This window comes from Balaenoptera physalus (genome assembly GCF_965194825.1).
Source record: "Balaenoptera physalus genome assembly, chromosome: 20".
NCBI classification, from domain to species: domain Eukaryota; kingdom Metazoa; phylum Chordata; class Mammalia; order Artiodactyla; family Balaenopteridae; genus Balaenoptera; species Balaenoptera physalus.
This window is the reverse complement of record NC_138901.1, coordinates 24,986,851-25,012,853: the sequence shown is the minus strand read 5'-3', so window position 1 is coordinate 25,012,853 and position 26,003 is coordinate 24,986,851. Positions and strand designations below refer to the sequence as shown.

The 26,003-nt window shown below is 38.9% G+C and overlaps 1 protein-coding gene across 5 annotated transcripts in view; it reads right to left on the bottom strand.

Moving 5' to 3' along the window:
- SPOP (speckle type BTB/POZ protein) overlaps positions 1-25,423 on the bottom strand; it is a 67,067-nt gene extending 41,644 nt beyond the window's left edge. For 2 of the 5 annotated variants that reach the window (XM_082442326.1, XM_082442325.1), the window contains exons 1-3: positions 25,227-25,422; positions 5,054-5,202; positions 3,255-3,364 (exon numbers count right to left, since the gene is read on the bottom strand). The gene's annotated coding sequence lies outside the window, so the exon portion shown is untranslated. Of the gene's footprint in view, positions 1-3,254; positions 3,365-5,053; positions 5,203-25,226 lie in introns of all 5 variants that reach the window. The other 3 variants (XM_082442324.1, XM_082442328.1, XM_082442327.1) reach the window with 3 other exon arrangements.
- Positions 25,424-26,003: the final 580 nt, after the last annotated feature.

The window sequence follows — 26,003 nt, the reverse complement described above, 5'->3', positions numbered from 1 at the left end:
TATTAACAGCTCTGTGAGGCGTGCAGGGCAAGTATTTTACAAATAAGGAAACAGAAGCTCAGAGGTTACAATCTACTATGGTTACATGGCTATTAAGGGGGCTGAGTTAAGACTGAAGTCTTTCAACTTCTAATCCAATACTTTAATTCCTGTGACTAGGTGATTCTTAGATGAGGTTATTATTCAACACGGAGGAACTGGAAAAATACCCGATAGAAGATACATCTATATACCCTAGCTTTCAATTCTGATTTCGTTTTCAAGTGGCAACTCTGTTGAAGACTATTCTCTTTTGTTCTAACAAATTCTGAGCACAATTATTAATGACACCTGGGCAAACTGTTGATAGGCTCATGCCTACTTTCAAGACTAGACTCTGGGAACAAATCATATGTCCTCATACTTTTTTAAGGACTTTCCATAGTTTAGCACCTAATCGTCATTAATTTTTAAAAATAAAATGTCTACTTTTCTAACATGCCAGAGTATTTTCTAGTCTGAGTTTACAAAAAACCAGTGTCTTTTCCCCAGGAGAGCTCTCTCTCCTTTTCCACAAGCTTACAGAATTAAAAAGCACAATTTCTATCATTCCTTAATTATATTCATTTGAAAAGTCGAACATGACTAAAATACTAAATGGCACCATCTTCTATCCAGTTGCTCAAGCCAAAACCCCTATGTTCTCATATCCCAACTATCAGCAAGTCCTGTCAGCTGTCCGGCTTCCTAATACAGTCCACATTTATCCCTCCCAAATTTTACCCATTTCTGTGCAGTTTTCTCTCATCTGAACCAGTGTTAACTGGTGTCTAACTGATCTTCCAGCTTCCTCTGTAGCACAATCTATCTGCCACACAGTAGCCACAATGAACTTTAAAAAGGTAAATCACATCATGTCCCTCTTCCATTTAACCACACTTAGAATAAAATTCAGTCTCTTTACCTGGCCCATTATGCCAAATTTATCACCTATCCCTCACTCCAAACACACTGACTGGCCTTCTTTCTATAAATAAGCCAAGCGTGTTTCCATCTCAGGGCCTTAGTGCTATCTTCCCTCAGCCTGGAAGACCCTTCTCCTAGTTATTCACATTACTTGCTTCTTGTTATTTGTTTAGCTCAACAGTCATCTCTTTTAAAAAAGGCCTTCTGGGGACTTCCCTGGTGGTCTAGTGGATAAGACTCCGTGCTCCCAATGCAGAGGGCCCAGGTTCGATCCCTGGTCAGGGAACTAGATCCCTCATGCATGCCGCAACTAAGAAGTCCTCATGCCGCAGCGAAGATCCCTCGTGCTGCAACTAAGACCCAGCACAGCCAAAATAAATAAATTTTTTTTTTTTTAAATTAGAAATAAAAAAGGCCTTCTGTGACCACAGCCAAAAGTAGCAGCCCCATCCCTACTCTTCCATGGATTTGTTTTGTGTGAATTAATCCTCTACACTGTCTACAGTTTATAGAGCCTGATCATCTTCTGAGTGCACTTATAATACTGACATTCTGGTCCTGCAAGTCTGAAAACCAGAACCTAGACAGTGGGGGCTCTGCTGAGATAATGCCCAGTTCAAAGTCAGAAGCAGCCCCTGGTCTTTTTCTTGTTTGGGTCCAACAGAAACTTGATTAAACTTTCTTTCTTCTTTTGGGTGTAAAAATTTTTAACGAAGCCATCCTTGATCTTTGAAACTTTTCTTATTGTATCCACTTAGCTTCTCTTTTTAAAAATTATAATATCAAGCCTGTAGACTCTGTCTTGCCTTAAAGAAATCACTAGTTTTTCTGACCACTAAGCCTTATTCTGTAGTACATAGTTTATTTTCTATCAATTAAGGAAAACAACTGATCATGATGGGACTGGGAGCTGAGATCTGTTTTCTGAGATGGGAAACTGGCTTACAAGTAGAAAAATAAAAGGTAGACGTAAAAGCATTTTTGGAGATGGAGATATAAATAATAACAAAAATTGTAACGAATGCCTTTTGGGTGACAGTAAAAAACCAAGAAAACTTGCTAATGCTACTTAATTCTTCAGGAGTAAAAGACTGAAGTGATCTGAGTAAAGTGAAGGGAGTTCTCTGCTATTAGCCTGAATACTCTTTGAGGGCAAGGGACTTGTACCCAGATAATCCTGTATTGTGCCTGGCACATAGAAGGTGCTTCATAAACATCTGGTGAATAAAGGAATTAGCAAAATATTCTAGGGATATAAAAGGATTTAATGAACATCCAGTAAAATGTTTTACAGATTGTTTTCCAGTCTTACCTAATGCGACTGTTCAAATTAAGTCAACTGTCAGGATACCCAATTCTACTGCTCAGTCTACATTCGCAACAGAATTAAAGTGGCTATAGAAACTGGATTCCTCCCCAAGGATGTGAGGTTACAAAGATAAATTTGCAACTCTATTTGTTCTTGGTCCTCTGTAACCTCTTCTTCCTTTCAATTCAACCAAACCTTAACTGATTAAAGCTGCACAGATTTGACTCTGATCCTCAAGATGTAAAAAGGCTCTTTTACTCTATTTCCTGAAAACCCTTTCCTTCAAAGCAACGAGTCATCTTATTAGCTGAATCAAATTATTATCAAATAGAGGTCCCATTTTGGGAGAGGCTTATGGATTATTTAAATTTTGGAAGACTAAGTTTTTCCCACCTATATTACTAGTAGAGTCACAGCAAAAAACAGATTTTTATCCTAAGTCCAACAACTACTCTGAGCATTAATAAATGTGTTTCCATTGCTTGAGCCCTAAAGTCAATCAACCATAAAAAATATTCATTGAATACAGTTTGGATGTCCAGTCCCATGTTAAATCACCAGCCTCACTACTACCAATTTCTTTGCTTGGTTTGAATTAAGAGAAAATGTTTCTGGCCTTGAAGAGCCAGGAAAAGACTCAACTTATAGTTAAAAGAACTCATATTTTCAAGAACTGAGAGTTCCTCCTCAATATATAAATTTTCCTCCTTTAAACAATTTCCCTACCGTCCTTTTCAGTATACTTGGTCTTTAAATAGGAAGCCATTTAGAAGACACAAAAATTATTTCTCCATCTATTCATCCCTGGAAACTAGATGGAAAACTCAGTAAAATCAGTTTTAAAAATCTAGATAGTCAGCTAGTATTCAAATCAAAAAGGGAAGCTTTGGACTCTAGACACAAATTCATTTCAAATATTAAAGACTTATAGAACTCATAAATAAATTCACTTTTAAGGAAAAGTTACAAAATGTAGGTAAGAGTAACACTACCACTTTACCTTTATTGCCCGAGGTAGTTACATGAAGCTCTGTCTCACAAAGGTCAATATTTTATTGGGTCTTTCAAAATCAATTCTTCACAATGAGAAATGGACATCAGTTAAATAAACTGTTAGAACAGAACAGAACAGAACAAGTCAATATATTCATAAGCTCTTGCTGTCTTTGGGACCTGAATTCTAGTGTAGGCTTTGTAGATACTTTCCTAAATCTAAGTTTTCTTAAATTTAAATTGAGGGCAACTGTCCAAGGCTCTCTAAGCTCCCTTCTAGAACTAAAGTTCTATGACCCTTTGGAAAAACTGTTAAAATTACATCTGCCTCTCTACATATATGCTTTTTAAAAAATAAAAGCAATATGTACTCAGTATAAATAATTCAAAAGTTATAGGAAGCTATAATTGAAAAGTAAAAGTTACCTTCCAGACACCCAAATCCCTCTTTCCTAAGCCTAAAGACAACCACTGTTTTCTTTTGTAGCCTCAGAAACAAGCAAAAAAAAACACACAAAACCAAAAAAAGGCACGTACCAGCAAACAGACACACACAGACACAGACACACACACACACTCATACTCCTTGGAGGCACACACATACCTTGATCTTTCTAAAGGCGGCAAGGAATTCCACTGTACCCTGATGTGTGGTTTCTGGGTTTTTGCTACTGCAAACAATGTAGCAAATAGGTGTATCTGAACATAAATGCAGCAAGCCCAAGTCTAAGCGCTGTTTATTTTGATAGATAATGCCAAATTGCTCAACAAAATGTTGTACCAATATATACTCCCCATCCACATGACTGACTGCTCAATTCTCCCACACCTTTGAGTACAAGGAAGCACAAAGAGTAGGTGAGAGTGAGCAACTTGTACTGCAGATTCTATTAATTCCAAGGATATCAAGTTCTATCTTAGATCAGGATGTGGATTTAATAGCATGTATGGCTAAATTCCTCCACATATAATCTGGCCACTTTCACCTAGAGATGGATATCGGTACACTGAAAAATCAATTTAGTTCCTTATCTTCTTCACTGCCAGATGATCCCTATTAATTCAGCTGTTTATTCCCAAGTTAAATGGAATAGTACATGATCTCAGAGTTGATAAGTGTTAACAGAGCACACAGAAGTAACTCCTGGTGTATTTTTAAAGTATTTTTTAATTAAATAACTGGTATAATGTCTAGCATGGAGTAGATACTCAATAAGTAACTGTTAATTAAATTACTGAGTGTTATCCACTTTGAAAATATCATCTTAGTTTAGTAGGAAGTATTTGCAAAGGACCATATAAACATCAGGCAACTCCAGGAGGAGCACATGAGTTTCTAAAAACAAAGTAAACATATATAAAAGTTCTCATTTTACTTTTCTATAATTTGTTATTTTAAGTATTTCTTACATCTTCAGTTGTAGTATGCCATCCCATGGGGGGAGGGAGCAACAACTTTGGTCTTACACTGAAATGTGGAAAAAGAAATTTAAAAAAAAATTTTAGAGCCAGGGAAATGAGGTATATCTAATGCAGTATGTTTTCAGCAGAAGCTCCCTCTAATTTTATAAAAGTGGGAAAACACAATTTAGGAACACCCACTATGAGATTATTCCCGACACATAATCTTTCCTTTCCTCACCCAAGTAAACCAACCACACCCAACACTAAATCTCTTAAGAAAACTGCCCCCAGTTTCTTCTATTATCAGGGGATCACTAAAAAAAAAAGCTTCACAGTTTTATGGATCAACACGAAGCACTCAAATCAAAGCCGACTTTACATACACTTACACGTAAAACTCACCAAACACAGCAAGTCCTATGCGAAGGGCCAGAAGCGTCTTTCAAAATGAGGGAAGTCTTCTCAGCCCTTGCTCTGACTACACCACAAATTATCAATGGGGCCCAACTCCAGACACTGGGTTCAGAGCAGATAATCCAACAAGGCATCAACTAGGAAAGGGAGGGGCAGTTGAAGTAAATGGGAAATGAAGTTAAATATAAGGGTTACCTGGCAAGGGTCCTGCCCATGACATTATCAGAAAATCACGTGGGAGGTCCCCAAATTCCACCACTAACAACAACCAAAAAAACACCCTTACCTGTAGGCCTTTTAAGATTGGTTGCAGCTGAAAAAAAATTAAAGTCTTCTAGGTGCTAGCAAATTCTACCTAATGGAGTTCAACGTCCCATCTACCAGAATGAACTCCACAGATTAGAAGATAAAAATTTTAGGTTAACAGTTTTCAAATAAAAATTATAAACCACAGAAAAAAACAAATATTACAATCACATAATCAAAGAGGCAGGTCTCAGACTGAGATGAATCAATTACGCTCTTCAATACAATCTACAGTTTCCAAGACACACAAGAATCTGATTCTTGGACTTGAGATTGGTATTAAGTGGCAATGGATTAAGACAGAAAAATGATTACCTGAAACTGAACCAAAAATCAAATCCAAAGACACTCAATTTAACACTGAGCTTGCACATACTGTCACGAACAAACTAAAGCAGCTATTAGTAGGGCTGCTATGTTAAGTGGCAAACTATTGTGACATAAAATAACGGGTCATAACTGGCTGGTAGACAGTCTGATAACCAAAGTGCATATTTATTGGTTACTGCCCATACTTGCCAGAAAAGTTCATCCAGTCAGATCATGTAATACAAATTACTTCCAAAAGTAAGCAGTAGTTTACTTCTTTCCCCCACTGTATGAGTTTTTAATCAGCACGCACTCCATACAAGGCAAAACAGTCAAGGCACAGTCCAGTGGAGGAAGGGAGGTGTCTTAGTTTTCCATTGCTGCATAACAAATTATCAAAAATTGAAATTACATGTTCAGTGTCTTTAAGACTGCCACATAATTTATAATTAACCCAATCACTCCTAAAAATATCTCATGTCTATAAACTTTGACTTTCCCAACTGTTGTTAATTTAGCTAATTCAGAATATTTTTGTTATTCTTGGCATTAAGATACTGTTATCCTCATTCTTTACTCTAGAATGAAATTATAACCTTTATTTCATCCCTACCATACTTGAAGGAGATGAAAACATTCAAAAAGAAATTTTTTACAATTATTTAAAAAAATGCTATAGATATCTATGGTGAAAAATCATTCACAATTTATTGGTGGAAAAAAAGACTGGGTCAGTATAATCTGTAGACTCTTCAGATCCTTTTTTGCCTCTCTGTCTTCAAGTAGTGATAACCAAAGCAGGACGAGGATGGATAAATTTAAATCCACCCATTTTCTTATTTGTCAGGTTGGTCAAAGAATTGGTGAGAAAGTTTAGAAAAATTTGTTAATATGAGACTCTGGCATTATAAAAAGTTCTAAACAGATCTCGTTAAAAGGATACAAAAGCATCCACAGAACTCTGGATGCATTTATTTATTTATTTATTTAGCATTTTTATATACAGTATAATTTACCTTTTTGTGTACAAAATTTTTTACAGAATTCACATGGAACCACCACCAAAATCAGAATACAGAACAAAATATATGCTTTCAGGCAAGTTATTAATACTCAAAAAAACTCCCTGTACCTCAGACTCCTCACCTGTAAAACACAGGTAAGAATACTTCCATCATAAGGTTACTGTGAAGATTAAATGAGTTAAATACAAGTAAAACGCTTAGAGCAGAGCCTAACACATAATAAGTGCTCAGGAAACATCAGCTATTGTTATTAGTTTTTTTTAAATTTATTTATTTATTTATTTTTGGCTGCTTTGGGTCTTCATTGCTGCACACGGGCCTTCTTTAGTTGTGGCGAGCAGGGGCCACTCTTCGTTGCAGTGTGCAGGCTTCTCATTGTGGTGGCTTCTCTTGTTGTGGAGCACGGGGTCTAGGGCCCGTGGGCTTCAGTAGTTGTGGCTCGCAGGCTCTAGAGTGCAGGCTCAGTAGTTGCGGCACACAGGCTTAGCTGCTCCGCAGCATGTGGGATCTTCCCAGACCAGGGCTCAAACCTGTGTCCCCTGCATTGGCAGGCAGATTCTCAACCACAGCGCCTAGTTTTTTAATAATACTCTGACACTAGGAGGGGAAGGGACTGAGCAGACACATTTTCTAGGTCATGGAAAAGACTGCTTCTCAATGTACCTTAATAAAACCCTCACCATGTACCTTAATAAAATGGCATTCTGGTTTATCTATCAGCCCAATGTGAGTTTGGCTAGCCACTTTTCTCTGAGACCAGTCAACTCTGGTGCACCGAAGAAACAAGTTTACTTGAAAAACTGAGGAATGGATCCTAAATCCTAAAGGCCCCATCAAGTTAACGGCATCCTGAGAAGGCTTGTCAGAAGAGCTAGTCAGTCAGCTTATGACCTTGGTTCCCTCTAAAAGGCAACACTGGTCAAATATGCTTCAGTGAAAAGAATGTGATGCTAGGAGGGAGATCCTTGAAGTATACCACAAATTAGCTTTAACACGATTATGTACTTTAAAGAGAAAGTCTGAGTTTTAAAAAGTACTAGTCAGTTCTCAATTATCCACACTAAAGGAGGTGAAAAGTGGTGTAAATAATTCAAAACAGACAGTAAAAAAAGAAATCCTTAACATTCTACTTTAGAATGTATTATGTAATTTTTCCTATAGATTTATATCCAAAATTGCACCTGGATATGATCAACCTCACAGCATCCTCTTGAGGCTCAATCTTAGGCCACAAAATTCTTTCAAATGAAAGTCTCTAAATGTCATATAGAAGTAAAAGGTGAGAACAAATGAGTTTCCAAAAGTGAATCAGTCTAGACCTGGTAAGCCATGAGAGATCATCCAACTGAGGAATTTTGCTCCCAAAGATATGGGGGTGCATTACTCTGCCTAAGGAGCTGGAAGTGGGTATCAGCCTAACTGCAGGCCAATTTATTTCATAAAATCAAGGTATTCTTGAAAGTTTATGTAATAATCTCAAGTGCCAGAAAGGACTTCAGCAACCACCCTGTCTAAACCCTTCGATTTTACAGAAGAAACTGAGATCCACAAAAGTTGCAACATGCTGTCAAACTATATAATAAAATGAATATTTAAGTATTGGGAAGTTCATTTTTTTTTGATACATAACTGACATATAATACTGTATTAGTTTTAGGTGTACGACGTAATGATTTGATATACATATATACTGTGAAATGATTACCACAATATGTTTAGTTAATATCCATCATTACACAGTTACCAAAAAAACGTGTGTGTGTGTGATAAGAACTTTTAAGATCTACGGGAAGTTCATTATTTAAATAATTCACTTATATAAAAAAATAACCTGTATTTCTTTCAAAAAATAGACTATTCAGTTTGCTTAAATTGGGCCACATATCTGCTTTATCTTAAAGTTCCCTACTGTACAACTTCAGATGTACCAAAAATAAAATCAGTCCTCTGGAATATAACTTAACTCCAATAGAAGCCTCTCCACTGCACCACAACATGAACCCTCCTTTCCGGTTAGTCTAGCCGCACACTCTAGCCTATTTGTCAGCTAATACACACCTTCCTCAACTTTGTCCATACCACTCTGAAGGCCAGGAACATTCTCCTGCCTCGTATCTGAATACTACTCTTCTGGATCCAGGTCGGGTTCCACCTTGCCTTGAAGCATCTCCTAATCACCTCAGTTCACTCTGAATTCCCATCATATTTATTGTCACTTTCTTGGCAGTTAACAAATGTTACTTAGGATCCCTTATCTGATAATATAAGATGCCCAGAATTGTAATTGTTCTTTGTATGTGTTTTTCCCTACCCCCAAATTCTCTTTTGGTAGGTGTAGTGAGAACTTGGAAGAGGTATTTAAAAATCAAAACAAAACAACTTAGATGAGAAGAGGAAAACAGCTGGTAAAAGGATAAAATCGATTTTTTTCCTTTATTAAAATGTCCTTTTGGGACTTCCCTAGTGGCACAGTGGTTAAGAATCCGTCTGCCAATTCAGGGGACACAGGTTCGAGCCCTGGTCCAGGAAGATCCCACATGCCTCGGAGAACTAAGCCCATGTGCCACAACTACTGAGCCTCCACTCTCGAGCCCATGAGCCACAACTACTGAAGCCCGTGCACCTAGAGCCCACGCTCCACAACAAGAGAAGCCACCGCAATGAGAAGCCCGCGCACCGCAACGAAGAGTAGCCCCCTCTCACTGCAACTAGAGAAAGCCCGCGCGCAGCAACGAAGACCCAACACAGCCAAAAATAAATAAAATTAATTAATTAATTTTTTAAAATGTCCTTTAATGCTGTTTAAATATCTTTTCAACTATAAAGATATTAAAAGAATAATTAGGAAAATATGGAACATTGCACAACCTTCAACACAGCAATTCTGCTTCCACTTTAGGAATCCATCCTAAGGAATCAATCTGATCAGTGTATAAAGATTCATCACAGCATAATTTATAAGCAAAAATTGGAGAAAAAGGAAGTTCATTAGGAGGGAACAGACCAAATAAAATATGATGCATCCATACAACATATTTCTATGTAGTTACTTTAAAAGAGTATTAATGACATGAAAATTTTTAAGTTGTTTCTATTTTTTTCTATTTCTCCATGATTTAATAATCAGAAAAAAGCAAATCTTTTCACTCTGAAAAAAATATAGTGTAGATTTGAAATAACATAAAACTATTTACCACTTAAGTGACACACTAGCTCATGAAGAGTAATCCTTAACAATGTATCAAAGTCAACAAGTAATCAACTTCCCTGTTTTCATATTGTTTCTTCATGCCAGAAGTTTCTGAAATAATTACCAATAACTTTCATTGAAGGAAGTTTTCACCTATCCAGAGGACAGACATCTCCATAAGTGGTGACAGGATGGCAATGTCAAGTCATCATCAAGTCAAGTTATATTCCAAAGGTCAATGACGACGACCACCACCAACACCCCATCACCAGACCAACATGGCAGAGGGGAAATCCACTGAGTTAGCATCTCTGATCAACAGATTTGAATACTGAAGTACATGAAGACCAAGATGGTACTCTGTGTCTTTTTGTTGACAGGATTTCAACTTCAATGGCTCCCACAGCCATTCCACTTCAGATGCTCACTGACATTCTCATACCTTAGCAAGGATCTCTTGGAATTTTTTATACTTCCCAGATGCTAACTTCAGAATTTTTCTCTCTGAACTTCTATTCCATCTACCAAGAGGAAGGGAACACTCAAGACGAGAAAGCAAGTACAAAAGCCCTGAAGGAGGACCTAGCTGGGCATACTGGAAGAACAGAAAGAAAGCCAGTGCAGCTTGAACATGGTGCACAAAGGAAAACTGCAGAAGAAACTGAAAGGGATGATATCACAGAGGGCCCAGCAGGTCATGATACAGACTTTGGATGTTGTGTTTTCAAAAATTTTTCCACTCCCATGGTGAACCAATCTTATGTAAATAAAACCTAGATTTATGTTTCAAAGCTCACCTGCTCTTCCAAAACCCAGTGCAATAGATTAAACTGCCTGCCTGCTAAGCAGCCTCTCTTAAATGTCAATATATGCAAGGCCAAACACTATCTTTTTTCCCAAACCAGTTCCTCCTGACTATTTTATATCTGTTAACAGACCGACCATTACCCAGGCTTGACATCTCAAAGCTATCTTTCATTCCTTGTCTACTGTCCATCCCCACTACATACTGGCTCCACAGGTCCCCAAACCTCCAACCTACTCTTTCTTTTCTAGTCCCAATGCCCCCATCCTAGTTCACACTAGCACCAATTCTTATTCAAATTACTGGAATAGGCTAAACTTTCCAGACCTTCAGTTCCTTCCCCATCAAATATATCCTATATGATGTCATTTAGATACTTTTAAGACCATCAACAAGCAGGTTATATACAAATTTATTACCTCAAGTTCTGACTTTACTTCAAGCTCCACTCACATTTCTGCCTACTTAATGTATTTATACTCAGCCTCATTCACATCTCAAATTTTAACATGTCTAAAACTGAACTCCTGACTTCTGATCTTCCCTCCAAATCCCACACCTACTCCTCTCCTATTTCCCACTCCCATCTCAGTTAAGTGGCACCTCTACCCATCCAATTACTTGAGCCCGAAACCTGGGAGTCATCCTTGACACTTTCTTCTCCCTAAACCCCCACACTCACTCTAAAATTAAACAGATTTTCTTTGACATACTTCTCAAATAATCTACTTCTCTCCATCACCTTTGCCACTGAGTTCCACCTGCAAAGATTCCTATTTAGGTGGTATGAGGTGCAGCCCAGGCTTCAGGAGCTTTAAAAGCTCCCCAGGTGATTCTGGCATGCAGCTAAGGGCTCACCCTCTGCTCTACAGGTCCTGGACTCCTACGAACCACTCCAAGCTTATTTCTACTACTTTCTCCCTTGTTCACCTAACTCCACCCACCCTGACCTCCTTGCTGGTGCCTTGAACATGCCAGGCACATACATTCCTCCTGGCTTTTGCCCTTGCTACTCCCTCTGCCTGGAGATTCTGGTTTACTCCTTCACCTTCTACTTCTACAGATATTTACTCAAATATTACTTTTGTAGTGATTTAGTGAGACATTCCCCGGCCATTCTATCTAAAACTGCAATACCCACCTCCACCTCAACGCTCAGCATCTCTTTCTCTGGCTTTATTTTTCTCCTTGGGACTTATCACATTCTAACATAACATATATTTTATTTATCTTGTTTACTGCCTGAATATGCACTTCATGAGAGCAGGGATTTTTGTCTGTTTTGTTCCTTAACTATATCCCCAGCACCTAGAACATCATCTGGCACAAGGTGGGTACTCTATTAAAAATTTAACTCCTCAGCAAGGCCTGCCCAGATTCCTCAATTAAATTTAATTTCCCCATTATCCCCCATAGTAATTGATTCCTTTCCTTCATAACATTTACAGTAATTTGTAATTATATTTTATTTGTTGAAGTTCCTTTCCTAGAATGTAAATTCCATGAGAATAGGGATTTTCCATTTGGTTCACCACTATATACAGCATACCTCATACTTAAGTGCCACAGAGCAATTTAAAAATTTTTCAATGAATGAATTAATAAATGATTGAGGTCAAATACATTTTCTGAAAGCACAGTCTGATCATGTTATTGTTTCAATCAAAAACTTTCAAAGTCTCTCCATCACTCACCACATTAAACCCTAACTGCCTGGCCTTGGTAGAAGACCTCCCACGTTCTGGGCCAATTTACTTTCCTGTCTTAGCTCCCATTTTCCCATGTGTCTTTTGCTTCAGCTACACTACACTGCTCATTATTTCCAGTATGCACCCTATACTAACACTGTATTTCCCCACCTCCACATTTTTACTCATGACATTCCTTCTGCCTGAATTCCCTTCTTATTCCTGCCTATCAAAATTCCAGCCTTTAAAATACCTACCCTTCAAAACCCAGCTCAAATGTAACCTTCACAAAGATAGTCCTCCCACCCTAACTTTCCCAATTGAATGGTCTCTTCCTCTTCTTTTTTTGTTTTTGGCCACGCCGTTGGGCTTGTGGGATCTTAATTCCCCGACCAGGGATCGATCCCGTGCCCTCTGCAGTGGAAGTGAGGAGCCTTAACCACTGGACCGCCAGGGAAGTACCTCTTCCTCTTCTAAACACCAAAATACTGGTTTAATTCCCCACTCATTTCAGAACATACCCTCCCCCACCTTTTACAAACTCTTTTGTTTATAATTACTCAACAGATATTTGTTGAAATGAAGTCAGTTAACACCACTAGTCCCCCTTCTCTGTCATAAAACATGTTTAAATTTGGGGGGAGGGGGTGTTCTCTTTCACAAGACTCTTTAATGACCAAAAAGACTTAAAGCTGAAATAGCAGGTTCCTAGCCTTAACCTTCCCTTCTATGCTTTTTCTGAAAAGGCAAGATCTTCCCAAATGCAATTTTTGGAGCTCAGATTTTTTAATGTACTCAACTGCTTGAAAAAAAATGTTAAGCTGCACGTGCTACTATGATGACATAAATTCCATAAGCCATATTAAAATGGGTTACCCTAAGATTATGACATATTTGAAAGACTATCTGGCTAAAAATCTGAATACCTTAAATTCTGCTGTTTGAAAACGATAATTACTAGGAAAATATTTCTGTTCAACAAGAAATCTGAAACTTTTTATGATCTTTTAAGTACCCCATTCATTTCTACATCATGTTAAATGATGTTAAGTAACACTACCAGCAATCCAGTAAAATTCTACCATGAAACACTTGTTGTACCTCAAATAATAGACTTTTGTTTCCCTACCCACTGGGGTTCCCGAAGTGTAGTTCACAGATCCCTGAAAAGTCCCTTTCATTGAGTCTGTTAAGTTGAAACTATTTTCATAATACTAAGAAACTACTGCCTTTTTCATTGTGTTGGCATTTGCACTGGTGATACAAAATCAATAACGGGTATAACTGTGGATGCCTTAGCTTAAATAAAGGTAATGGCATCAAATAGCACTAGAGTTATGTGTGTCTTTTATCATCATGGACTAGTGATCTTTTTAAAAAGTCAATTTCACTTAAAAATGTTCTTGATGAAGCAATAAAAATTATTAATTTTATTAAATCTGAGCCCTTGTACAGGTCTTTTAAATATTCTGCGTGATGAAATGGGAAGTATGCAAAAAGCACTTCTACAGGATAGTACATTGGTTGTCTCCAGGAAAAGCAATTGTGACTCTGATTAGTGAGCTAAACTAACCGCTTTTTTCACGGAACACTACTTTTACTTGGAACAAAGGGCAAACTGTGGTTATTCAGACATGAATATTTAGCAGGCAATTTCTTGAAAATGAAGTGATTCTATCCCTTCAAGGAAAACAATTGATAGTATTTGTTGCCAATGATAAAGTCCAAGCTTTCAATCAAAAATTAAAATTTTGGAAATACAGTAGCTGCTTAATAGATGCCCAATACTTACAAATTTTTCTGATAAGAAGGACAGTGATATTAGCTAATGTGGGTTTTTTGGTATTATATTATGAAACGTGTCATTTGGAAGATCTGCTTAACTCAATGAACCAACATTTCCTAAACAACCAATGCATGATATTATAAAATCATGTATCATGATATTATAAAATTCATGTAAATCAATTTTAATGTAACAGTAACATCGATATGATTTCAGATTCCACACTGCAACCTAACTTATGAAGAAACTACCAATTATCAAGTTTTGGTGTAGTATCAGAGAATAATATGCACAACTGTCTGAAAATACTCCTCCCTTTTCCAACTACAAGTCCTTTAAGGCCATATTTTCTTCATGTATTTCAATCAAAACAATTTATCACATCAGATTGAATACAGAAGCAGATACGAGATTCTAGCTGTCTTCTATTAAGCTGGATATTTAAGAGATTTGCAAAAATCTAAAAATGTCACTCTTCTAATTTTTTAAAGTTATTTTTCATAAAAATATATTATTTGTGTTAATATGATACCTTTTTAAGTAATTAATATTTTTTAATGTTTTTTGTTTTAATTTCTAATTTAGTAACTATCAATAGATATAAACCACATAAAGAAAAGCGCAATGATTTTTAAGAGTGTAAAGAGGGACTTCCCTGGTGGTCTAGTGGTAAAGAATCCGCCTTCCAATGCAGGGGACACAGGTTCGATCCCTGGTCAGGGAACTAAGATTCCACATGCTGCGGGGCAACTAAGCCCACGCACCTCAAATAGAGAAAGCCTGCTCTCCACAACTAGAGAGAAGCCTGCGCGCCGCAACGAAAGATGCCACAGTGAAGATCCCGCGTGCTGCAACTAAGACCTGATGCACCCAAATATAAAATATAATAAATAAATAAAACAAATATATATATTTTTTAAAAAGTGTAAAGAGTTCTGAGACCAAAAAGTTTTGAGAACCACTGCTTAAGAGAATTTGCCTCTCATTCCAGCCCCAAATTGCTTTTGGTATCCTCAACCAGGATTGAACCTGGGGCAGATATCTGGCCCCGGGAAAATCAAGCCTTAGACTGACCAAATCAGATATTGCTCAGGAATCTGAATTAAGCTTCATGGATACTGAGGTCTGTTTATGGTGGAACACTAGAGTCTAACTGCTGAAGTATTGTACTTGGAACTGTCTTGGTGCCAGCCCTTTCTGAAGCCTTGTTGTTCAGCTTTTCCTTGGATTCGATGACAGCTATTTCCTTCTGATAAATCTTTTATATGAGCTATTTTAAATAGGCTTCTTTTCCTTATGATCAAGAAAGCCTTAACACCATAGAACCTCAATGCCGTTACCAAAAGTGTTTCATCTGGTGTCCTTGTATGAGACAACAAATTATAACAAGATTCTCCTCCATCTGAAGACCATATTCCTATATAAAAAAAAAACATCGGGCTTCCCTGGTGGTGCAGTGGTTGAGAATCTGCCTGTCAATGCAGGGGACACGGGTTCGAGCCCTGGTCTGGGAAGATCCCACATGCCATGGAGCAACTAGGCCCGTGCGCCACAATTACTGAGCCTGCGTGTCTGGAGCCTGTGCTCCACAACAGGAGAGGCCGCGATAATGAGAGGCCCGCGCACCACGATGAAGAGTGGCCCCCACTTGCCACAACTAGAGAAAGCCCTCGCACAGAAACGAAGACCCAACACAGCCATAAATAAATAAATAAATAAATAAATAAAGATTTAAAAAAAATCACTCCAACAAAACTAAAAATTGAATGGAAATTATCGGCTCATTCAGAATAAGAGACAAACTTAATGACCAGCTGCTAGATAAGGGAGGTTTGATTTTTTTCTCTCTTTTGGAGAAGGCCATTATATATCATGTCAATACAATTTAGACAGCAAATGGCTTCAATGAAATACACCAATCTGACAGGGTTTTTCAGAGAGGCTGATGAACAGAAAAAGAACAAGGTAGTGAGACCTGCCCTACCAGATATGAACAACTATTATAAAGCTATGATAATTAAGGCAGTGTAGTACCAGCACAAGATATGCAAACAGACCAATGGTACAGAATATAGAGAACACAGACACAAATCCTCATATATTCGGAAACACGTAGGTGGTATTTAAAGTTGTAGGGGGCAAACATGACTATTCAATAAATGATGGTGGCGTATCAGGTTATCCTATGGAAAGAAAATTAAATCCCTACTTTGGGTTATCCTTATGAAAATAATTAGGTCCCTACTTAACACCAAGCATCAAAATAAATTCTAGGTGGATTAGAAACCTAAATGTGAAAAACATAACTTTAAACCTTGTAGAAGAAAGTACAGGATGTAACTATTACCTCACAAGAAACACACACCATAAAAAAAAAAAATCCTACTTTAAAGTTTAAACTTAGTTTCAATAAAAGATAAAGTTAAAAAACAAAATATACCCATTATGGATGGCTATTATTTTTTTAAAAAAGCAGAAAATAACAAGTGTTGCCAAGGATGCAGAGAAACTGGAACCCTTGTGCACTACTGGTAAGAATGTAAGATGGTGCAGCCATTACATTAAACTGTATGGAGGTTCCTTAAAAAAAGTAAAAATAGAATTAACATATAATTCAGCAATTCCACTTCTGGGTATATACCCAAAAGAATTGAAATCAGGGTCTCAAAGAGATATTTGCCTGCCTATGTTCAGAGCAGCATTATTCACAACAGCAAAAGGTGGTAGCAACCCAAGTGTCCATTGGTGGATGAATGGATAAACAAAATGTAATTACACACATACAAAGAAGTATTATTCAGCCTTGGAAAGGAAGGAAATCCTGACACATGCTAAAATATGGATGAACCTCATGGACATCATGCGAAGTGAAATAAGCCAGATACAAAACGACAAATACTGCATGATTCCGCTCATATGAAGTATCTAAAGTAGTCAAAATCATAGAAACAGAAAGTAGTACCTGTTTCTAAATACCAAGAAAAGGATTATGTAAATCTCAAATTAAGGAGATGAATGATTACATATACATCTTTTTTTTCTTACAAATAAATAGACAGATTGATAGGAGGAATTAGAGGTCTTCAGAGAACTACTGCAAGCCCTTCTTTGATGTAGCTGGTGCCACAGCCTGAAGATTTATGCCAACAGCTTCTTAGAAAGCAACAGTCAAGAATAAAGGTCTCTGGGACTTCCCTGGTGGTCCAGTGGTTAAGTCTCTGCGCTTCCACCGCAGGGGGTGTGGGTTTGATCCCTGGTCAGGGAACTAAGATCCCGCATGCCGTGCGGCGTGGCCAAAAAATAAAAAACTTTTTTAAAAGAGTTGTTCGGACTTCCCTGGTGGCGCAGTGGTTAAGAATCCGCCTGCCAACGCGGGGGACACGGGTTCGAGCCCTGACCTGGGAAGATCCCACATGCCGTGGAGCAGCTAAGCCCGTGTGCCACAACTACTGAGCCTGCGCTCTAGAGCCCACGAGCCACAAGTGCTGAGCCGACATGCCACAACTACTGAAGCCCGTACACCTATAGCCCGTGCTCTACAGCAAGAGAAGACACTGCAATGAGAAGCCTGTGCGCTGCAACGAAGAGTAGCCCCCGCTCGCCGCAACTAGAGAAAGCCCGCGCACAGCAACGAAGACCCAATGCAGCCAAAAATAAATAAATAAATAAAATAAAATTTTTTTTAAAGTGTTTAAAAAAAAAAAGAAGAATAAAGGTCTTCACAGTCAAGCAACAGTTACTGTCCGAATGTAAAATTCCCATTCTGTGGTCTGCATCCAGCTCTCCGAAAGCAGCATGACCAACTTTGCCACACAGAGCAACTAAACAACTCCTGCCAATTCTATTAAAACATGACCATAGTTGTAAGAATGAAGGCCCAAGTGTTTCCTAAAGAGGCTAAACTTCAGAATCTTTTTTCCTATAATGGGAGTTTGTCAAAAACAAAAGTAAAAGAAGCTACTGGATCTTAGTAGCAAATGTACCACCATAGTCTTTCAGAGTGATTCACCATGACTGAAAACAAACACAAGAAACAGGTGTGCTTCCCTGAATACACAACCAGAATTTAATATGGAGGCAGTATTGTTATGAAAGTAGGTTAAGAATAACCTTATAAAATCTGAAAGTAAATACGACAAGATGGTAAAAAGAAAAATGAATTTCAGATAAATATCAGAATACTGTTATTGTCAGGCTTTGAGTAACCTGAAATCAGTAAGTTACTCAAAATACCACTGTAACGGTAAGAATCTTATAAATCATTTTCTGCTAAGGCAGGAATTAGTTTAGCCCCTAAAACAGTTTTAGAATGTAGTTCCACTGTATCTTTCATTTATATTAACCTTCATTAGTGTGATGGATTTTCAGAAAACACTGTGGATGCATCAATATTTCTGAGTCCATAGTACACGATAAAAATCCACAGGATCCAGCACTGTTCCACACCCTGTGTTAAGACAGCTAGATATCAGAGTTCATGGCCTATCTGAAAATTTTCCCTGATTAAGAAAAATTTGTCTCTTTTTTATGATGAAATCTAGTGATAATGAAAAAAACATGCTATTACAGCATAATCTTACATAACAGTCCAACTGTGTTGGAGAAATGTGTGTAACTGAGGAAAAGGGAGGAAAGACAAACACATACTTGTACATATATACATATACATACAAAGATTTATAACAATCAAAACCCCATATCCCCAAGATACTATATACAAATTATCAGTTTCTAAATTTCATCCTGTGTACCTTTCTATCTCAGAAAAAAAGCAAGGTTGCTCATGAGAGAAGAAACTACCCAGTCTCCTCTATAGCTAACCTTATATTAACGATGTGGGGGTGGGAAGCAATGTTCTCTTCAGAGATACTACCTGTCTTCACAAAGACTATTCAAGATAAGAAATCTGTGAGGTCTCAGATTCAGAATCCAGCAATGCCAGTGGCACAGAAGTGAGTCAAACACTAGGTGCATTGTGTTAAAAGAAAGGCACCTTTAGTTTTTAGAATTTGGTGCCAGAAACTCCCTAGGGAGATGAACAACATAATTTATTAAAAGGGAAGAAAATGTAATTAATGTATATATAAATGTACGGAGGTGAGGTGAGGGGACATTTGAGACAAGAAAAATACAAAGTGATCCAGGGACTTCTTTTACTAGAAGCACTCATACACCAAGCTTAAGGGTTCCCATAGGTCAAATATGGGACATTTGGAGTATCAAAAAAAGGTTATAATTATTGGTAAAACATAGACTAAATTAAAATCCACGAGTTTATAATGATACTAAAACCAAGAGAGCAAGAAAAAGAAACAATTCATTTGCTATCATTAAAGGTATACCAACTCCTTACTCAGAAAATTGCTAAAGGGAAAATTAAGAATTTACCTGAACTTTTGGGAAGAAATTATAATTTATTCCTAACTGATGAGGGAAATCTTTACAGAAGATGGAAGGCAAAGGAATGGCAGAATTAGAAAATTATCATTTTGTAATAACCAAAGAAATAACTGATTCAGGCAAGGATCGTCATCAGAAAGTGAAAGGTTGCTGGAGAAGTAAAATAGTATCATGCCAAAGTGTCACCACTCTACAGATTACGTGCTAATTACAAAGGGGAAAAAAGTCTTTACAGTGAAGAGACCTGGTATTTATGATCTTGAACAAACAAATTCATCACCATTAACAGTCAGACATTATGACATGATGTTTCTCTTACTGTGATGTGATACGAGGTACACAGCATCACCTATGAAGTATTATTACCAAAAATGTTTAACCTGAATCTAACCAAGACTTCACTGCCAGTTTGTAGGAAATACAGGGATAAAGGAACAAATTAAATGAAACTGTGAGGAAAACACTCAGAAAATTCCAGAAGTGATATGTTATACAAGACAGATGGCCTGGTCTCTTCAAAAAGGCAATACTGCACGGCTCCTAAATAAAGGGTTCTAGACTGAGAAAGAGACTAAAGAGGGGACTTCCCTGGCGGACCAGTGGTTAAGACCTCACCTTCCAATGCAGGGGGTGCGGGTTCGACCCCTGGTCGGGGAGCTAAGATCCCACATGTCTTGTGACCAAAAAACCAAAACATACAAAAAACCCAGAAGCGGGCTTCCCTGGTGGCGCAGTGGTTAAGAATCCGTCTGCCAATGCAGAGGACACGGGTTCGAGTCCTGGTCCAGGAAGATCCCACATGCTGTGGAGCAACTCAGCCCGTGTGCCACAACTACTGAGCCTGCACTCTAGAGCCCATGCTCTGCAACAAGAGAAGCCACAACAGTGAGAAGCCCGCACACCACAACAAAGAGTGCCCCCAGCTTGCCTCAACTAGAGAAAGCCCACGAGCAGCAACGAAGACCCAACACAGCCAAAAATAAAAACAAATTAATAAATAAATTTATTTAAAAAAAAAAAACCAGAAGCAATATTGTGACAAATTCAATAAAGACTTTAAAAAAAAAAAAGAGACTAAAGAGACATGTTTGGGGCTTCCCTGGTGGCGCAGTGGTTGAGAATCCGCCTGCCAATGCAGGGGACACGGGTTCGAGCCGTGGTCTGGGAAGATCCCACATGCCGCGGAGCAACTGGGCCCGTGAGCCACAATTACTGAGCCTGCGGGTCTGGAGCCTGTGCTCCGCAACAAGAGAGGCCGCGATAGTGAGAGGCCCGCACACCGCGATGAAGAGTGGCCCCCGCCTGCCACAACTAGAGAAAGCCCTCGCACAGAAACGAAGACACAACACAGCCATAAATTAATTAATTAATTAATTTAAAAAAATTTTTTTTAAAAATTAAAAAAAAAAAGAGACATGTTTGGAGAAAAAAATACCAATAGCTAACAAGTGTTGTATTGGAGACAACTGGGAAAATCTGAACATGAACTGAATATTAGATGGTATTAGGAAAGTATTGTTAATTGCCTCAGCTGTGACAATGTAAGAACAATTAACTAAAACAATGTCTTTATTTTAAAAAGATGCATCTACAGTAAAGTATTAAAGTATTAAGGTGTCATGATATCTACAATATAAAGATTTATATATTATATGTAAACACACATGCACATACATAGATAAAGCAAATATAGAAAACATGAAAAATTGTTGAATCTAGGGGATAATTGGTATAAAGGTGATAACGGTACTGTTCTTTCAATTTTTCTGTATGTTTAAAATTTTTCACCTAAGCAGCTGTTAAGGGGGGGGGGGCCTCAAAATGTACTTCCTCCCAGAAGGCCTTCCAAATGACCTCGCCTCTAAATCTTAATTGCTTCTTTACAAAGTCCTCTCAGCATGGAACACATATTTCTGTTCCTGTTCTGTTTTCTAATTGTTCTCTTATAATTTGATATACTCAGATTTGGTTTTCCAATAAAATTGTAAGCTCCTTCCAGCACAGACATCTTTTAATTCTTTTCTATTTTCTCACAGCTCATAGCGAAGCACGAATTCTGCAATTAGCAGACTTTTTTAAAGTACCAGTAGCGAACCGGTTTTCAAGGCAGAAACAGAGATACAGATGTAGAGAATAAATGTCTGGACACCAAGTGGGGGGGCGGTGGGATGAACTGGGAGATCGGGATTGACATATATACGCTAATATGTATAAAATAGATAACTAATGAGAACCTGCTGTATAGCACAGGGAACTCCACTTCGCTGTACAGTAGAAACTAACACAACATTGTAAAACAACTATACCCCATTAAAAAAAAAACAAGTAAATAAAATAAAAATTTTAAAAAAAAAAGTACCAGTAGCAGTATTCTGTGCAGGCACTCAGAAAAGCACCTTAACTAACTGGGTTAGCTTTTCAATTCCTCAACAGAATGGCAGTTCACTCGTATAAACAATTTTGAGTCACTGCTATCAAAAAGAGATCATCAAACATCACTTATGGGCTTATAGAATTTCACATAGAGAAACTAGCAGCAAGAGTTAAAGGGAGAAATTAGAATATAGGTTCTACATGTCTTCCTAGCATTGTTAATGGATTTCCCGTGTTACCCAGGCATACAACTTTATTCTCATGACATTATTCTTCAGTCCAACAATGTCTATCACCACCACCCCCATCTGCAAAACAGTGACAGTATTTATCCACAACTCCTGGGTGTAATGAATCTTAACAAGCTACATAATGAACTTTAAAAACTTAGATAAAAGAGTGCACAGACTTTTTTTTTTTTCTTTTTTTGGCCGCGCGCGTGGCATGCAGGAACTTAGGTCCCTGACCAGGGATCAAACCCATACCCCCTGCAGTGGAAGCATGGATTCTCAACCACTGGGCCACCAGGGAAGTCCCCTGCACAAAGATTTTTAAAATTTGATAATACAGTGTTGGTGAGGAAAGAGGCAGACTCGTACACTGCAGGCAGGAATATAAATACAACCTCCATGGAAAGCAGTTTAGCGATATCTAACAACATTAAAAATGCATATATCCTTCCACTAGGAATTTATCCAACAGATACTCATGTACATAAAAAGTACATACAAGGAGTTAATTGTAGCACTGAAAACAACCTAAGTATCCAATAAGAGCTGGCTGAATAACGGTACATCTATACAGTGGAATATCTGCCATCTTTCAAAAAGGGAGAGGTACTCTATGTACTATATGAAATGACAGCCAAGATATACTCAGTAAAAAAAAGGAAACTGCAGAATAGTGGGTATAGTATCTTATCATTTGCATAAACAACAAATAAAAACAAAATACCAACGAATACATAGTTGTATATGCTTATAAAAGCATTATCTCTCGAAAGGTAAACAAGATACAGGTAACAACAGTTTCCTTTGAGGGAGGTAACTAGAAGGATGAAAGGAGGACAGGAGAAGAAAGATTCTTCCCTCTCTCTGTGTAGCGTTTGAGTTTTGTTTCATATGTATGTATATGTGTTACCCATTCTAAAGAGTTATTTTTTTAAACATGGCTCTGCACCAATTCGAATTATTTAATTAATACTTATCTTAACCTAAAAGCATTTCATGTCTTCATACCATGAAAATTTTACATGAGACTTCAGTAAATTCAACCAGATAAAAACAAAGCATCCTGCAGGACAGAAGCCTACTGAGAAGAGAAATGGACATTTATTACCTCCATAGCTTTACTTCAAGATTTTACCAGACTACCTGATGGAAGTCTGGACATAGCCAACATTAAACATCTCCAAGCACCAAACTAACCACTATGAAGAGCTCTAAAAGGAGAAGTCCCAAAGTACCAAATGGACACCAACCACCCCCAGCCTAAGTGTGAAGCTGTCACAATAACTTACACTCCTCAGTCTTCACACAAGGAAAAAAAAGATGAGTCTCCAGCTCTTTCACAGGACACAAGAAGATATATGCCCCCCAAATTCCTGTGCTTCCTCTGTGTCCTCTCTTGGCTCCAGCTGTAACCATGGCAACAGAAAACAGCACAAAAGACAGCTGAACCATGAGAAGGCCAGAGTTAAATGGGGAAGTGAAAAAAATATATATATACTTTAAGGCCCAAGAACATAAGGTCCTAGAGTTAAGAATGGCAGCAAAAAAAAAAAAAAAAAAAAAAAGCCTTGAGAGGCGAATACCAAAGAAAGAACACAAAGGAAAGAGAAGAGAAAATAAGGCTCACTAATAATATGTCCCATTCCTAAGTTATCCAGATAGGAGACAAGGTTGGCAAAGACAACTGAAAAACACAGAAAATGTGCACACACACACACCCAACAATTTAGTTATTCATTTCAATGCTATTCAGCAAACCTTTTGCTTGTAAGAGTTTATTAACTCCTCACTCTGTTCTGATGGCAGAGGTAAGAAGCAGCAAGTATCCAAAGCAGTGGCAACACAGGAAGGAGCAAATTAAGGGACCACGTATAATCTGCCAACGGAAAACCCAGGTTCTATAACACTGAAATATTATTGTACCTTAAAGTTAACTTTTAAAAATTGCTCTTTGTTATTTGCAAATGTGAAAGAAACACCACTCTTGTTACTTAAAATTAAAACTTCCACTGGGTACTTTATTGTCCACCAGTAGTTTCAGATTGCTTGTGTTTTCATGTGCTGTTCAGAGCATCAATAATGTACAGCTAAAACGAAAGCGCTAAGGAAGATCTTTTACCAAAAAAGAGGCAAATAGGTCACACAAAGTAGGAGGGCTGGAGATGAGAGAACCCTGACGTCTTGATTTACAATTACTACTCTAAGCCTTATACCCTTCGCTCTTTATCTAGTTCTGTGAGAATAATAAATAATTTTACTAAACGAAAACTCCTCTTACTTTCTTTTTTATGACCCTAGTCCTCCTTAGAAAGGCTACCAAAATCCCCTGCCAGAATAATTGAATGGGTTGGGGCACCTACTCCTAAATTTAGGGGAAGTTTGCATTAAAGATACAACATGACAATGGGAGTATCCGAGGAAAGAAAAATAATACTAAAACTAGAAGTTGCAGTGACAGTTTCAAAAGAAGTGTCAGCGTGGGGCATGTTGGCTCTGGGAGGCGTTTGTAGCCTGGGAGTCTCTAGGACAACACAAGATGCGAACGGTGCTTTGTCATAAACTCCCTCAAATAATTTAAATTCTCCCTTTTGGATAAAAGCAACAAGCTCACTATCTGGCACCAAGTCTAGCCCACTGCCCGGGAAGAAGGCAGGCGCGTGGTCAAGGGTCTCTTTATCCCGCAGGTCGCTGCAACACAGCGATGCGCATGCGCCCCGAGGGCAGCGAACAAGCACCCCGGGCTCGTTCACACTCGCGCATGCGCAGTCACCCATCTCGCCGCAGGCGACAGCTCACTATTTGGCAAGGGGGATGGGGCTGGGAAAATTATGGGGGGGCCGAAGGCGGGGGTGCGTTTACGGTTGATTAGGCTCTGGCATTCGCGGGCCACGTAACCCGGCATGTGGGAAATGGGGCAGAGAAGAGTTATGTGCGGCGGGGGGGGTGGGGGGGCGGGAGTGGGGGGGGTCAGTCACCCCTTAAGGGAGACGCCCCCCCCCCCCACTCCGACAGGACAACCCTCTTCCTCGACTCTCCTCCCCCCACTCACCTGAGAGCGGCGGCGACAGCTGCTGGTCCCCGTCCCCCTGCACTCGCCTCATACTGTCCGCAACATCCGGGACCTGCGGAACCGCCGATACACAAATACACACACACTCGGAGCGCGCGCGCGCGCGCACACACACACACACACACACACACACCGAAACACACCAGCCGGGGCGTCAATGGCGTCAGCACGTCGACGCAGCGAGCGCGTACCCGCCGGGCCCCACCCCGCGCGGCCTCCGCCCCCTCGACTCCCCTCCCCTCCCCTCCCCTCTCTGGGTTCTCATGCCCCTCCTCCCTCTGCTTCAAGGCTCCGCCTACCTCCCCTAGTGCGCATGCGTCCCGGTTCTCACCAGGGCCCGAGGATTTGCGGGGAAGGAGGGGCCTGAGAAGAAAGAGGCGGGAACTCGGAGGGGGTCTCGTGTAGGGCGCGGCAGGCTTCGCAGAGGTGCGAGGACCAAATAGAGTGGGAGTGGGGTGGCCGTAACAACAAAGGCATTTAACAACAGCAACTTATACTTGCAAGCAGGGTGTGGATTACTAACGACTTTACCTCATTTTTTTCTAACCAACTGTCAGTAAAATATTTTTTAGACTTTATGATGATGTTAGAGACTCTTTTAAGTAACATAAAACTGAGCATTTGGAAACAGAAAGGAGAAGGACCGTTCTTTTGAGGGAAGGCAGGCATATAGGTGGCTTAACTGAAAGGAAGCTGATTCAGTGACAATTTATTGTCTTGGACACCTGGGTCCCCAGCTGGTCTTACATCCTAGCT